Below are 16,933 nucleotides of genomic sequence, written 5' to 3' on the forward strand. Positions count from 1 at the left end.
GGGCGACCAGGCCTGCAGGGGAGGGAGGGCAGTTGGGGGGGGACCAGGCCTGCAGTGGAGGGCAATTAGGGGTGATTGGGCCGGCAGGGGAGGGCAGTTGGGGGCAACCAGGCCGTCAGGGGAGCAGTTAGGCGTCGATCAGGCTGATAGGGGAGTGGTTAGGGGGTGATTAGGCTGGCAGGCAGGTAAGCAGTTGGGACCCAGCAGTACTGGATTGTGAGAGGGATGTCCGACTGCCAGTTTAAACCGGCAGTCGGACATCCCCCAAGGGGTCCCAGATTTGAGAGGGTGCAGGCTGGGCTGAGGGACACCCCCCTCCAGTGCACGAATTTCGTGCACCAGGCCTCTAGTCCTATATAATAAAGAGCTAATATGCAAATGGTCATCATGCCGTCAAGCTGTAAAGGCTCAGACACTCAACACTGGGGAGAGAGGAATGGGGACCAGCCAGGCACAAAAGAGCTCACAAGAGAGGAATGAGGACCAGCCAGGCTGCTGCCCAGGAGAGTGACAAGCCACCCGCCCCACAGTCCTGGGCTCCAGTGGCTACACGTGCACCTGTGGCCCAGGAGAGGGACAAGCCACCCACCCTGTGGTTCTGGGCACTAGCATCTGCGGCTGCGGCCCGGGCTAAGCAGCCCAGATCCTGGGTGGCTGTGGCCAGCCAGAGGGAGGGAAGCCCAGGTCCCAGGTGCCTGCGACCTGCTGGAGGAGGGAATCCTGGGTCCCTGGTACGGAGCAAGGCAGAGGCAGTTAGGGGCGATCAGGCCAGTAGGGGAGCAGTTAGGGGCAATCAAGCAGGCAGGCAGAGGTGGTTAGGGGCAATTAGGCAGGCAGAGGTGGTTAGGCAGGCAGGCAGGCAAGCGGTTAAGAGCCAGCGATCCCAGATTACAAGAGGCAGGCGGACATCCCCTGAGGGGTCCCGGATTGCAGAGGGTGCAGACCAGGCTGAGGGACTCCCCCCCCCCCCCCCGTGCACAAATTTCATGCACTGGGCCTCTAGTAGTAATTATAACAGCAATAAACTAAACTAGCTGATATTCATTTCCCAGCTAGGTGCCAGCCACACTCCATGCATTCTCTCATTTTATCCTCCCTCCTTTCAGAGTTTGGGTCTGTCCTTATCCCCATTTTCCAGATGACACAACTGAGGTAGAGAACAGTCATCTCCAGAACCAATGCTCTTCACCACTGTCATGCTGCTTCCCACTCAATCACTGGAACCAAGAAATTCTTTCCATATAGATAATTATCATAATAATAGATATCACACAAGCTTACTATACTTGGGGCAGTATTCTAAGTGTTTTACATATATTCATCCATTTAATTATCACAGCAACACTAATATGTAGCTATCATTTTCAGATGATGCAAGTGAGGCACAAAGGAGTTAGTGGCATGCCCAAGGTCACACAGCAGGTATGTGGCTGGGCTGTGATTTGAATCCATAAAATCTGGCTGCTGAAGTCGGACCTCTTAATCATTCTGATGCATTGCTTCTCTAGCTGATATATATATAGTACTGGCTTCATATCAAAAACTTGTCTAAATCCTCAATATACATTCTTTTAAATCTTCAGAACACTATGAATTAAGGATTATTATGAAAAAAATGTATTTCAAGTAGAAGAAAATAAGTATAGAGTATTAACTACTCTGTCCAAGTTTATTTAATGAACAAGTTTCAAAGCCAAGGCAATCTGATATGTGCCAAGGTGATTTGGCTTGGGAGTCCAGGCTTTCAACCACAACTCCATACTCAGTAGTGAATGAATATTCCTGGAATTACAAACAATGTTTATTGGTATGCAAATAGAGATCAAGCTAAGCCTGAAATACTCAGGAAAGTTTCAAATAAAACAAAATAATACAATAAGTGAAAAATAAAGCAACTTTTCATCTGCAAGGATATGGTATTATTGGACAATATGGAAGGATCCTGGAATGGGATAGGGAGTACATTTGATTCTCTCTACATCACAGCTGGATTATATACTGAGTTGTCCCCTGAGATCCTCTGTAGAATATAACCATTCTGCATTCAACTGATTAGTTAAGATCACTCAAAACACTGGCTAATGAGTCAGTTCTCCCCTAATACACAGTAGCCTTCCATCCTAGGTACCCCAAAGTTAAATGATGCGAGTTGTGTCCACCACCAGGTGCAGGTTCCAAGGCTGCCCAGTCCTCCACCCCCTCTCTCCCACAGACTTGTACTCTTTAAAAGAGCCTATGAAATCCACTCTGCTACTCAGAGAACACCTGCTCAATGTAGGAAGGAGGTATAAGGCCTACTTCCTTGTCTTGACACTCAGGAACAGCTGTTAGTTCCTCTTTTGTAGACTTGAGAAATCAATCTATTTAGAGCCATTACTCTGTTGTCCAATAAGCCTGCTCAAGACATGCCCAGGCTGCTTCCTCACCTCTCCTCATCACTGCCAATACTTGGGCTATTTCTTTGCTACCAGAGCTGATTGTGACCAAGAAAACATAACAAAATATACTGTATTAGGGTCCTTTATAGCACCATAGTTATGTGTTTGATTGGGGAGAAGACTGACACTATTGATTAAAATGAAGTCTTTGTATTATCTATGAATATCATCCAGAATTCCGAAGAATAGCGGGTTTGCAACTTGCCAGTTTGCACCCGTCTGAAATAAATTACAGATGGTACACTTGTCCTCATGATTATCAGTTATACTCACGTGCATGTATGTCCTAAAAATAAATATATAGTCTCAGATCCGCACACTCCCAGCAAGTGACACAGATCTACACATTAACATCAGCAACTTTGTAAGAAAGGCTTATCCTTCTCATCAATTTTTTCTTGGAGCTAGCAGAGATTCGCAAGTAGCAGTCAGCAGCAGTACTATCAAAATGTATTTTTAAGCCCATTGTGCTGTTTTGACAAACCAAATGATTAATTAACAGCAATCTAGCAAACAGATCTCTACTTACAGCTTAGAGTGAGAGAAACACACAGATCGCCATAACCATTCCATAGTCACCATTACTGGAGAAGAATACTGCTTAATTAATTATAATTGATCACAAAGATTAGATTCAAATGCTACTAGCAGGGCAGAAGAAGCCCAAACTGAGGAAATAAATCAGAAAACCATTCTCTGAATCCATAATGAACTAACAAGCTTTGGAGATAAACAGATTTGTTTTAATTGTTATTTATAAAAAATAATTTAAGAACATTTGGAGGCCTTTGGAGAGAGAATAGAGTCGGGGAAGGGATAGAGCCACAATCAGGGAAGCACTGATTCAAGTGAACACTGAAGTTTTTATCTCTGACCCTGTATAAATAATATGTAAGGTACTCCCCAGGTAAGGGTTCAGCACAGGAAGTGTGTACATCATGCTGCAGAGGTGGCTTTGACAGATGCTTCCTGTTGATCATGGACTCCCTGACCCAAAGACATGCCTTGTAAGGCAGAAGATTCTCTAGCCCAGCCTGTGTGGCTCATTGGACTATCGACCTATGAACCAGGAGAACATGGTTCCATTCCAGGTCAGAGCACATGCCCAGACTGTGGGCTCAATCCCCAGTAGGGGGCATGCAAGAGGCAGCCTATAGATGATTCTCTCCCTTCATTGATGTTTCTGTTTCTTTCTCCCTCTCCTTTCCTCTCTGAACTCAAGGCAGAAGAGTCTCAGCTTTCTCTTCTCAGCTCTTATAAAGAACATCAACTTTTTCTGCCCAGCACCCATTTTCCCTTCCTCTGACTACAGAGCTCCTCCCCTAACCACGGGCATTTGTAAATGAGACAGTGGCACTCACCTCAACTCCCCACTCCCCACCACAGCCCCCACTGCAGTGCCTGAGCCAAGGGGAGGATTGGAGATCCAAATTAGGCCACCAAAGGCCTTCTGAAAGGTTTGAAAAAACAGAGTTTGGAGAGAGAAGTCCCAGAAGTAAAAGTCATGGCTGATGCAGATAGTAAAGATGGGGAGTGTGGTCCCCAGCTCCAGTTGGTAGGTTCTCAGCATTGCCCAGGTGCCTGAGCACTCACTCAGCTTGTCTTTCCAGAGACCTGTTTTCACTTTAGATGCTTTAAGTTGAGTTCTAAGAGAGTCCCAACACTCTGCTACCTAAGTTACCTAAATCCAAAAACTCATAAAATAAAAGGCTGTCCACTCTAGTAATAGTTTGATACAGAATTGGGGTAATCCAGGACCAGACAAGATTTTCACAAATTCTTGGCTTGATTGCTGGGAACTCATCTCCCCTGTGGGCTTCACTGAAGCTGTGGGTCTCATGATCAGGACTGGGTGGTAGGGAGAACATGAGCTTTGTAATGAAAGAAAGTCTAGCTACAAGTTGTGGTTCCTTGATCATGACCAAGTGTGTTAACCTTTCTGAACCATAGTTTCCCCAGTCATAAAATTGGGGTGATGATCCTCCACTGAGGTTGGTGAGGATTAAATGAGATAATGCTGGAAAAGGAAATAACTAATAGTGTCTGGAACAGTATACATGGACTCCCAGCTTGCATGTGGCCTCGCAGTCCACCATCATTGCTGCTTTCCTCCTTTCTCCAAGGACAACAACTTAGCGCCACAATAACATCACCCTCTTTCTCCTGGTACAAGAGAACATGACAAATTAATAATTAGGAGCTAAAATCCTATCTTAACTATAAAATATTAAAACCTGTTTTTAGCTTAGAGCTTATTGGAGATGATAGATGTACAAGAAATGTTCATGCATTTATTAATATAGTTGGTTGTATTAATAGTGACCTCACTAATTTAAAATAACTTGGGAGATGGCTCAGCCCAATTATGGGATACTTTTTTAAAGTATACTTTAATTAGTTACAAATATATTCAGTAACTGAAATAATTCTGAAGATAATTTCCCGAGAGAACCTATGATGTGGTACAGTGACAAAAATGATTTTTAATTGGTATATCAAAAGTTGACACACCAAATATCAGGTTAATGCTTATCATCTACAGTGGGACAGAAAGGGCCCTGACCTTGTGTCAGAAAAGCTGACTTCTCTGCATGTTTATCTATAAAATGGGATTACATGGGATTACTGTGAGGTTTAGAATGCAAACAGATGAGAATAAAACAGCAAATCCTGTAAGACAAGTTTATACACATCCAGCTCATGATAGTATCCCAATATCCAGCACAGAGCCTGATACTTAGCAAGCTCTCAGTAAATACAGAAATAGATGAATGAGTATGCAAGTTCATAATACAGAATTTAGCACATAAATTACCAGGTGTTGGCATTTCAGGAGGTAACCCTGTGGCCTCCAATCTTTGTCTGATTTTCAGTTATTCATACAGAACCTTTGGGTTCTTGCTGTAGCTCACACTAGCTATCTTTACTGGTGTTCACCCATTGGACTGAGTTTCCATCAGCCTTGCTTGTATTCCATGAGCATGTCATTTTGGCCACATTTTTTTGAACCAGAGATGGGCAATGGACACAAGAAGATTCAATCATATTTTTCCAATTCAGAATTTGATATTAGGACTAAGAAAATCTAGTTCTTTCTAGGAGAATTGCTAGAAAAAAAATGTGCAAACTGAAGAGCTGTAATGAATCATAGTCTACCATGTAGATCAGAGAAGCAGGTCTCAGGGAGAAGAACAAAGAAACTTTCAGAAAGTGACAAATATTCCATTCCTACGTCAATGCCCTAAAGTCTAACTGCTTCTCTACCCTTGGGATCCATAAGGTGTTTTCTACATCCTTATTATAAGTTTTCCCTTTGTGCTAACTTGGAATATAAGCAAAATACAACAGGGAAGGAATAAGCAATAAATTTTAATAAAAATCCTTACTGCTAAGTAAATCAGAAGGAATAAACAATCTTTGCTCATGCTACACTCATGTTCTTGGTTTATGGTGCCAGACTGAAGGTAAGCTTAGATTAGTAATAGAAGACTTAGATATGTGCTTATTGTATGTGTACAAACAGCTCAGAACTTTTCTAGGACTAGCTGATCATGGTATAACAAACTTACATTACTTGATTTCTTTTCATATTTTATTTCATATTATTACTTCTAACAACCATTTTCATGTCTACTGTACAGAAGAAGTCAATGAGCCTTAGAGAGGAAAAGGTGACTTATCCAAAATTCATAGTCAGCAAGAAATACACACAGCCTCATCCTTTCTGTCAGTAAGTGCTATGCTCTTCCCATACCAAGTTCAAGGATGAGATGGAAACCACATGGATATTTTGTACTCAATCATTTTAGTATGGGAAAATGTTTTTGAAATAAAAAAAAATCAATAATACCTTAAAATAAATTTTTGTCACTAACCTATATAGAAAAATGAAAATGTTATGTTTATGTATGTTGGTGGGAGAGGGGTGTTAAAAGAGAGAGAGAGAAAGAATATAATTGAACAACACCCTATTTTTAATGTATTCCAAATATACAGGGTGGGGCAAAAGTCAGCTTACAGTTGTTCATATGAAAAATAATACAATAATTAAAAAATTATCCTATCTAATAAAAGAGAAACATGGTAATTAGCTGTATGGCCGCTACCCTTCCCATTGGGTAATCAGGGAGATATGCAAATTAACTGCCAGCCAAGATGGCGGCCGGCAGCCAGGCAGCTAGAAGCTAACAGGAGGCTTGCTTGCTTCAGTGACGAAGGACTCCAACATTCCCTGCCTGCTGCTGCCGGCCTCTGAGCTTGCAGTTTGAAACATTGTAACAAATATAGAAGCTAAACAAAACCCCAGTAACCTGTTTTCAGTCAGCCGGGATCTCAGAGCTGGAGTCGCAACAAAGTTTCAAATATAGAAGGTAAACAAAGGCCAGAAACCTGCTTTCAGCAGCCGAGCCTCAGAGAGAAAGCCGGCTCTCAGCTCCAGTGACAGCCATAGAAGGTAAATAAATGCCAGAATAAAAAAAAAAGAAAAAAAGGAGAGGTTTGGAGCTTTAGTCGCCCGCCAGCCTGAAAACAGCCCTCAGCCCCTCACCCAGACTGGCCAGGCACCCCAGTGGGGACCCCTACCCTGAAGCAACAAGATGGAGGCTAATTTGCATACTGAAGGCAGGTGGCAGCAGGCAAGGCTGTCTGCGGTCTGGGACCCAGATCTGTGACCCTGCCGGGCGGGAGGCACCACAGGAGGCTGTCTGCAGTCCGGGACTCGGATCTGTGACCCTGCCAGGCGGGGGACAGTGCTTGAGGCTGTCCGTGGTCCCAGGACCCGGATCCGTGACCTGGTGGGCAGGGGGGCACCGCGGGAGGCTGTCTGCAGTCCGGGACCCGAATCTGTTACCCTGCCGGTGGGGGTCAGTGCTTGAGGCTGTCCATGGGACCAAGACACGGATCTGTGACCCTGCCGGGCGGGGGGCAGCGCTTGAGGCTGTGCACGGTCCCAGGACTTAGATCCGTGACCCTTCACGGTGGGGAGGCAGCCATCAGTGCCCAGGAGTAACTGCACAAGATCCGCCTCCTGGCCCAAAAGGTGCAGGATCGAAGGGACAGCCACCGTGGTGGGCCAGACTGACGTCCTCCTGGCCACACCACAGGGGTTTGCGGATCTGCAAAGCCAGAGGCCTCTGGTGTGCACATCCCCTCCTGGTGTGCGAACATCCCCCAGCACACTGTCACCCTCCCATGCCTGCAACAGTTGCAAACCAAGGCGTGCACAAGTTCCCCCCGCCTCTCCACCGCACTTCCATCAACCCGGCATGCCTAACACCCCCACAGGATGTGCACACATCCCCTCTGATGCGCTCACGTCCTTTGGAGAGTGTCTGGGTGTTCTGGGGGCTGAGAGTGGGCACCTGTGAGATGACAGTGAGAGGGCGGAGTGGTGATGCCCTGTTCCCACGGAGGCCAGTGCAGCTACGAGATCACCTCTGGGGAGTTAATGCAGGTGCTGAGGCAGGAGCAGGTGCAGACAGACACACCTGGTGGGCGCGGGCGGCCCTCTCTGAGGTGCCTTTGGTCAGCGTTTAAGATCAAGAGCCCAGAGGCAGAGAGTAATTCCGTCCTCTCAGTGAAACAGTGAGATAGTCGGGGCAACTGTAGAGGAGGAATGTGCACTTTGGGTGCCAGGACCCATGAGTGAAGGCTGCCCTGACTGAGCCTTGCTTGCTTGGGGCCTAGCGCACTCCTGCCGGGCAACGGGTGACAGGACGTGCTATTCCAAATTAATGAGAGAAAACATTGATTCTCCTGCTGCCCACGAAGGTGGAAAGTGAAGTGGGGAGACATGTGGGGAATGAGCAAGGTTCCCTGACTGGGGGTTCCAAATCTGCTGTTGGTTTCTTTCACCACTGACTAGAGATATACAGGGTGTCCCCCCAAAATGTATACACACTTTGAATACCTACTAATTCCAATGGTTTTAAGCATAATAAAGGAACAACAATGGAGCTGTTATCTGATAAAAGTATGGGCACAAACAGGTAGTTGGACATTCCCTGAGGGGTCTCAGATTGGAGAGGGTGAAGGCCAGACTGAGGGGCCCCTTCTCCCCCCCTACCCCAGTGCACGAATTTCCTGCACCGGGCTACTAGTAATATGATAATAAACTAAGTGTTTCACATACTCACAACTATAAACTTACTTCTTCCTCCACCATGTAGTGATAGATGCACATAAAAATTCAGAAACCCTAGCATTATACCAAGACCTCTCAGGGGACCTTGGCTACCAAGAAAGAAACCACTCCAGTAGGGAAAGCTGTTTCTAATTTTAGACATTTCTGAAAAGGTTAGTTTTAGACTCTCAAAAATGGTTTCATTTGGTAAAAATTGTTTAGGGAGAGCCTTGCCTTACCCACCTCATCCTAAGTAGGGGATGTGGATTCAGGGTTTTGTGGTGGGGAGGTGGGAGAGGGGGAGACTCAGGCTTAGTACAATGGGTTTGGTAGGAAGACAGAAGCCACTCAAGATATTATAAACAGGAAGAAATTTCATAAGTAAATCAGGGACATACACAATTTTTGTTGGGGCTGAGAGAGTAGAGGCCAAGGAGACCACTGCTATATTTTTGAAAACTCAGAAGTGCATGAATCACAGGGAATCTGTGACCACAGCTGCCTGCGGCACAATCCGGGTGATTCCCAGGAGGCTGCCCAGAGTACTGGCTATACCTTCTGTCTGCAACTGCTGTGTTTATGCACCTGCCTACAGCTGCAGCCAGAGAATAATGGCTTCTCCTTCTCTTTCTCCTCTCAATTCCACAGGATTTCTTCTCACTAGCAGAACAGAACCTGCAATAATGCTAGCAAGGGGTATTGGGAAAGGTAGTTCTCAGTCTTTCCTGTGATTGTGTAAGAGGAAAGTTGATGCTGATTTGATAATAGACAATCCTACAATTTACCCCTTTTCTCAACTCAAATCCAAAGATCTTTTTTACTCATATTTATTTTCTAGCCAACATTAGCAACTTCATGGGACTACTTCTCATGCAAATGTAGATGCATTCATCCTCTCTTGGAAAAGTGGAGACTCATCTCTGGGTAGTATTAATTCCTCTGAAGTTTAATCACAACCTTTTTTTTGATAGACAGTAAACTGAATATTAAATTATAAGGTTAATCACAACTAACGCACCTTATATAAAACTATATGGAAAAGAGACAATACAAAGTAGTTTGTATATGAGATATATATAGGCAAAAAATACATAGCTAACACAGTCCTCATTTTTGCAAGCAGTCACAAGATCATAATTAAACTTCATTTTTGACCACCCATTCCTTATTCCCTTTATAATCAGTCCATGCCTAAGCCAGCCATACCTACTTATCTGTTGGGATAACCCAAATCTTCATTCCTGAAGGTGCCCATGTGGGATTGTTGTAGACTTCCATTAAGCTCTATTTATGAATATGGAATGTACACCAGCAAATCTCTAGGCTCCAGACACACTCCACTTTACCTCCCTTATGAAATAGCAACCCAATTTCATAATTAGAATGAATCACCAGTGATACAGTAAGTCCCTTCTTTGTCTCTTGTTCAGTGGTACAAAGGAGCCCCTAAATGGTCAGATTGTTGTCTCAGCTGCCAGTGAGGATTAATGTCATATCCCTTGGTGAAAGAATTTTTCATTTGGGAAATAAGACTTCTAAAGCAGCAGGGCCCTTAGTTGTGAAGTTGGGAAGCAGAAATTATTTTTGTAGACCTATGTATTCTGACAATGGGATAAATGGTATAATATGTGATTGCTAGTTTGGAGTATTTACTGCATTTTGCTTCTGAGTGAACGCAGGACATGATAAGACAAGTGAATTCCATGAGTGTGACTTGTTCCCTCACTTTCTTTTTATTTATTATTTTGGCTACAAAATAAAATTCCTTGGTCAGAATAAAAATATTGTGTGTGATACCAAGACAGTGAGTAATGCATTCAATAAGTCCACAGATGGTGGTGCTGGCAGAAACATTGCTGACAGGGAAGACAGACCCATATCCATATTATGCCTCTATTCCAGGGAGAAAAACTCACTGCCCCCTCAATGATGGAAGGAGTCCAATGTAATCAACTTGCCACCAGGTGGCTGGCTGGTCCTCCTAGGGAATGTTGCCATATTGGGAGCTCAGCTTTGGTCTCTGTTGTTGACATGTTGACATGTTGGACCCTCAGTAATAGCAGCCAGATCAGCCTTGGTGAGGGAAAATCTATGTAACTGAGCTCATGAATAACACCTATACCTGTTAACATGGCCACTTTGTTGATGAGCAGGTTATGGAGGAGCTTGGGAAAGAGCTGACAGCCATCACCGAACAGGCCATCGAGACCCAGAGATCACTGAGTCTGCTCTGCAGCAGATGCCCTTTGGTGAGCAGTGACATGAGTAACAATTACCCCTAACGCTATGCCCGTTACAAAAGTTCACCCATGCACCTCTTCCTCAGAGCTCTCTGTCCCCAACTCTCTCATCTTGATCTAACCAAGTCCCTGATCATCCACTGAAAATTTTGCCACTGCCCAATATAAATCTATACTCAACGTTTTCCCCATAGGTTTTCCCTTCCCTACTGTTCTCTAGGGCCACCCCTGTAATGCAGCAACAATCCATTCCTGCCTGGTACTAGAACATCATGAAGAATCGTTGATAAAGCAGAGACCCCACTTTTTTCCTTCTCTAGTCAAAAGATCATAGGCAGCTTCCCATGAGTCCATAGGTATGGGAGGTGGGAGAGGCAGCAACATGGAAGAAGTAGATTTCATGTGAGTTCAGACCACTTACTCAAGTAACTTACTCCTACCTCTAGGATTTAATCAAATCCAATCTGATATATAGCATTTCCACTTACTTATGAAATGCTGCTGCACATGGCCAACTTAATGGCTTGGTTAATCAGATAACATTCAGTACATGATGCATAGTTCCGGTTGCATGGTCACATACTGTCCAGTAATCAGAGATTCAGTCTCTATCAGGCCTTGTAGCGAGCCAGGAGATGTTTTCAACAGGGTATGGCTTTCCTTCATATCATTAGAAATAAGCACTGTAATCTCTAACCAGAATTTCCCTGTGATTCCAAAAAACATCCCTGTCTGTCACGGACATTTGCACAGGATCTGATTTCACAAGGCTCAAGTCCCAGTGCACCTTGCACTACAGCCTGTACATGCTGTGCAACCTTCTCCTGCAGGACCCCACTCAAAACTGGCAGTCTTATGGATTATTTGGTAATGATTCAAAGCACCAACGGAAATGTGGTATTCAGAGAAGTCAACTAATGCTGCACTTCTTTGTTGAAAAAATGCAGCCACATATCTATTACCTAAGGATGGGTAGCTCAATACCCCAGACCACAGAACTTAAACTGCTCTAAAGTGAGGAGCCCTGACTTTTTACAGGAGATATTTTCAACCCTTGTACACATGTTCTGATGAGGACATCTTGTATATTTGCTACTCACCTAGGGCAATTAGTAGGATGTCATTAATGTGGAAGACCAGCATGATGGCCTGTAAGTTACTTAGATGATCGTGGTTCCTGCATACTCACTAGGACAGAAAGTCTGAAAATTACCATAGATGTGAAATAAATGAGAGAAGATATACTACTATCCCTGTTAGGAGAAAGAAACAACCTCTGATGGTGTTTGCTAATTACTGTAAAGCAATTGATAGATCAACAACTGCATATAATACACTAGAAACAAGGTAGAAATTAATACCAAAAGGACAACATGACCAAAGCCATAGAACAGAGTGGTTTAACATGCAGATATCTGCTCTTGGAAAGAGACTAGTACTGGAGTAATTACTTGATTAGGATTAAAATAACACACTGTCCTGCAAGATCAAATTGTGTTCTGTGTAGAATAAACATACATGTTAAATGGTAATGACATAAAAATCACAGTTTTGCATCTTTTCATGTTTTTATGGTAGCACTCATTTTGTAACTTTCTAAGGGAATATAGGTTTTGGTTTACTATTTGTGTGGAAGAGACAGTTCCATGGGCCCTGTTTGGCTCTTTCTATCATAATTGTCCTAAGTCTTAAATAACTAAAGCAGGGATTTGGGCCAAGTATGTCTTTCCAACTATGCATTCAGGAACTAAAGAAATTAACCACAGGGAGGGTGCACTGCACTCACTGTGAGATAGACTAAATTCAAAACTCCATGTATCATATGACTTCATAAATCCTCACTCTAATTGGTGGACCACAGTAGTATAATGGATCCCCAGTGGTAGCATTAATTCAAAGTTCAAGAAGGCTGGTCCTGGCTTTCAGAAACTCTAGAAGGGTAAGAATCACACAGGAGTCACTGCTAATGATCTCAGCTGCCTGCAGCACCAAAGAAGGTGATTCTCAGGAGAATGCCAAGAATCCACTAAGATCCCTATGTCTACCATCAGCTAAGGCCCACACCCAGTCCACAACTGATCCAGTAATTCATGGCTTTTCTTTCCCTTTGGCTTTCAAATCTCACAAAAGTGCCTCCCATTAGCCAAATCCAGCACTGGATGAGAAAAGAATTTAAGAAATTTAATCCCAAAAAATCAGAATCATGAGATCACGTGAGGCGGTGGGGGGTTGTTGAGTGTTCAGAAGGAAGCAGGGCTATTGCTGACTTGACAATAGAAACAGAGAGCACATGGTGTGCTTAGTGAAGTCACAGGATGCCCATGACAAAGCACAGCCTAGAACGGTTCCCAAACACCTTATGGGAGCATAGGAAGTGAGAGCTAAAGTGAGTTAAGCAGTCATGTGACCAGCTCCTCATTTTCAGAAAAGCAGTTAATGCCCAGAGAGAAGATGAAACTCTCCAAGGTCCTTGTTAATTATTGGTGTCAGACAGACCCCCAAAGCAAGGACGATAGGCCAGGTAAAGAAACTCACGAGGGCAGAAAGCTCCAGATGCCTAGCAAGGGACAAAACTGGGAAAACAAGAACCTCACCCTCAGGGTACCTTATCTTCCCCTAGCTTATCAGTGGTCAGGCGATTTATACCCCCTGACCTTTTTCTTCCTAAAGATAACATCTAGGCCTCAGTTATATTTAAACTCTAGGCCCAGAAAAGCAGCAAAACCAATGTAGCTGCCTCAGTACCAGCTACATTGACTAATGACTCCCTGCCTTGGCCCTGACCAATAAATGGAAACCACGACCTTGAAAGAGCACAACTGGAAATCTGATGAATATTCTACTGAGACACTCCCCTGAGACCTCCCTAAGATTTCCTTCTTCAAGAAAGAGATAAATACACTCAGGGCAAAGGACCCAGGGCACTCTCTCCCTCTAAGGAGCATGCCTATGCCATTCCCTTGCCCCTCTCCTTCCCCCACAGGCCCATATCCCCCAACCTCTAAGGAAACCCATGATATTTGTAACCAGGGTAGCAATGGGCAGTAGCAGGTTGTCCAGGGCTTAATCCTACACCTGTCTCCAAGGTCCCTTTTTCTCTGACTTCCCAGTGAGCCAGAGCAGACCAACCTAGGCTTTCCTGTTGCTTCTTCTACAGCCTTTATTGATTCACTGTCCTAAGTATATTTTGGCTACCATTATCGATCCAGTGTCCCCTTGGCTTGGTGCTGTGCAGCCCTTCCCTTTGGATATCTCATCCCCCATCCCCTTCCCTTAAATAAATTCAATTTTTCTTTTAGCTTGCCCACATACCACCATGCTAACCTACCATGCTAACCTTTCAATGAGAATAGTCAAGATTTGAACGCATAAACAATTAAGATCCTTTCTACCACTTAGTGGTTGCATTTTGAGTTACTTTCTGGTCTCACCAAGAGCATAAGCTATTCTTTCCCAAACCTCACGCTCCTGGGATCACTCCCCTCCATCCCAGCAAGCTGCACCACTGATCTAGGTAACACACCCTCCCACGCTGTGCATATTATCAAATCACACCCAAAGCACCCTACTTTTAGTGGGAGGGGATCTTTATTTCTGAAAGTTTCAGGTACCCAAATAGATCTCCATTTCTGGTTTTTCTTCCTTCTTTCTTCTAGCCTCTGCTTGAGGACCCAGGTCCCTTAGTCACCAGAAAAGAACATTCTCTCTTCTAAGAAACTAAAACAAACCTTCCATTTATCTGTACAAACAAATCATGAGTGAACAACTGCCCTGGCCTCTGCCCATAAAATTTCCCTAAACTAGCTTGTCTTCCTCTAAGTCTACAACCGCTCCAGTAAGCACCAAAAGCCTTCCTCTGAGTCAGTCTCAAATCCTTTTTTTGTTCCCCTCACAAATCTGTTCCCACAGCTTCAGGATCCTGGCTTATTATCTCTGCCCAGATAAACATTAGTCTAGCATATTATCATATCTAAAACTCAATCATACTTCAATGTCTCTGGTTTCAGATTGGAATAACTTAATCCTTTTGGAGAGAGAAAATTTGGCAACATTTCTGTCCTTTGGTGATAACAGTAGGATTGTGATTTTGCCAGGCCTTCGGGAAGAAAACGAGGGCTATGTTAAATCCTATTTTGCCAGGCACCTGTACCTACCAGCCCTTGGGAGCTGGTAGGAACAAAAGGAGCCTAAGGAACAAAAAACAGATGGTAAGCACAGTGATGGCCAGGGCCTGGAGCTACAATGCAAGGCCTCTGGAAAAATCGGGGTGGGCCTTGAGGGTCGAATAAAGTCTCCTACCTTGTCTCTGTATCTAAAAGCTAATATTACTTTCTTCCTGGACACATGGATGATCTTGTCTCAATGGCATGTGTATGCAGAGACAGAAAGAGGGATGCCCCAGAAAGGCTCAGACTCAACTTAGCAACCAGTTCCACAGCAGGAGGTCACAGAAGAGAGAACATATTGTGTGGCTGTGTGGCTGGAACCCTTCTACTGCTAAAGGCAGCCTGGAAATCTAACCAGCCTGACTAGCTGCTGCTCTTCCTTAGGGCCAATGGGGCAGCACCAGGAAGAACTCTCACACAGAGCAAAGGTCAAGAGTCAGTGTGAACTGGGGACCCTGAGTTCGGTTGCTACTAAACATACCTTCCTTCTCCCTCCTCCGTAAACCACCATCTCTCCTCTCATGCCAGGTAGTTGCTGGATTAAGGGCCTTGGCTGATTCCAGGATGAGTATGGAATGCCTGCCAATGCTTGTTCCTAATTCCCCTCCAGAACTTGTCCCTTTCCCAATAGAACAAACACCAAAATAGATAAAATTTCACAAGTCTCTAACTGACAGGATGAAAAAAAAAATCCCTGTTCATTTTAAAATGGTTTTGCAGTAAGAGCCTCCAGAGAATTCTTGAAGAGATTGGCACTGGCCATGTGTAGGCCAGAATGCATGCTTTCCAATTATCTGACACCCTCTTCTAACACATCCAGGGCACTCTCTGCATCTCATTTGCATCAAATTCATTTGAGCACATTTTTGATTACTGTTTTATTATTCCCTTTCAATCCCAAACTTTCAATAACAGAGATTTATTATCTTAAATAATTCCTAGGCTTATAAGCAACCTTTACCCCTCACTACCTCCTCCTCCTCCTCCTCATCTCCTCACATTATGCTTCCTTTCCCACCACTGCACACACATAAGTATCCCTCATTACCACTTCTAATGCTGGTGTGAAGTATTTCCCATAAAATCATCAAAACCTGGACAGGAACTTTCAGTCATAGACAGGTGATCCTCAAACTTGCTTGGAAATTATTCTTTTCGCATTCACCATTCCTGATGTCAAAAGAATCAACTCTTTCATCTAAAGCTCAATAAAATAGTTCATGGTTTCCTGTATTAGTGATAACTACCACAACAATAAAACATGTTCTGAAACTTAGATGATTAGGTCAAGGGTAAAATGCAGGGGGGGAATGACTAGGGCAAGAACATGGGACAAGACCAAGGAAAGAATTGGAGGGGCCACATAATCCCTTCTCAGCATAAAGGGTTAGTCAACATGTCTACCTGCCTTTCAGAGGACTTACACACAGATAGAAAGGGGCAGGGTGTATGTTCCTGGAGCTCACAGTATTCCCTATAGGAAAAGAGACCAAGTGGCCCTGGTGCAGTAAGGCTGACCCATCATCTGAATTGTCATAGCCACTCAAATTCTAGTTCTGAAACCTCACCAGTTATCCAAGGCCCTGTGTTTTTCCCATCCCCGGCTCATGTCTAGAATTTTGAAGTTTTTAAATAACCTAACTTCCCTGTGCTCATTGACCCACCGGGAATTTTCCATCATGTAGGAAAAACTCCCCATTGAGAGAGGATTACCAAGTTCACACATAGAGGTTAACAACCACAGGGGAAAGCTAATGGTTCCTGCTGCATCTTTCCTGCCCAGACTCTAGAACTGAGACTAGAGGAGTGAGCACGTCTTAGGCTACACCAGACAGGTGAAAAATGAGCTGTGAACACTCCCCTGCTGGAGGAGGCGAGGCCTCTGGTTAAGGCATAGCGGCACAGTTGTTGCGATCTCAGGAGGAGGCTTGCCCCACTGACCCCTCAGGAGAAAACTGTCCATGTATA

The sequence above is a fragment of the Myotis yumanensis genome, unplaced genomic scaffold (genome assembly GCF_028538775.1).
Source record: "Myotis yumanensis isolate MYYU_CA2020_CCGP unplaced genomic scaffold, mMyoYum1.0.hap1 SCAF_2, whole genome shotgun sequence".
Classification (NCBI taxonomy): Eukaryota; Metazoa; Chordata; class Mammalia; order Chiroptera; family Vespertilionidae; genus Myotis; species Myotis yumanensis.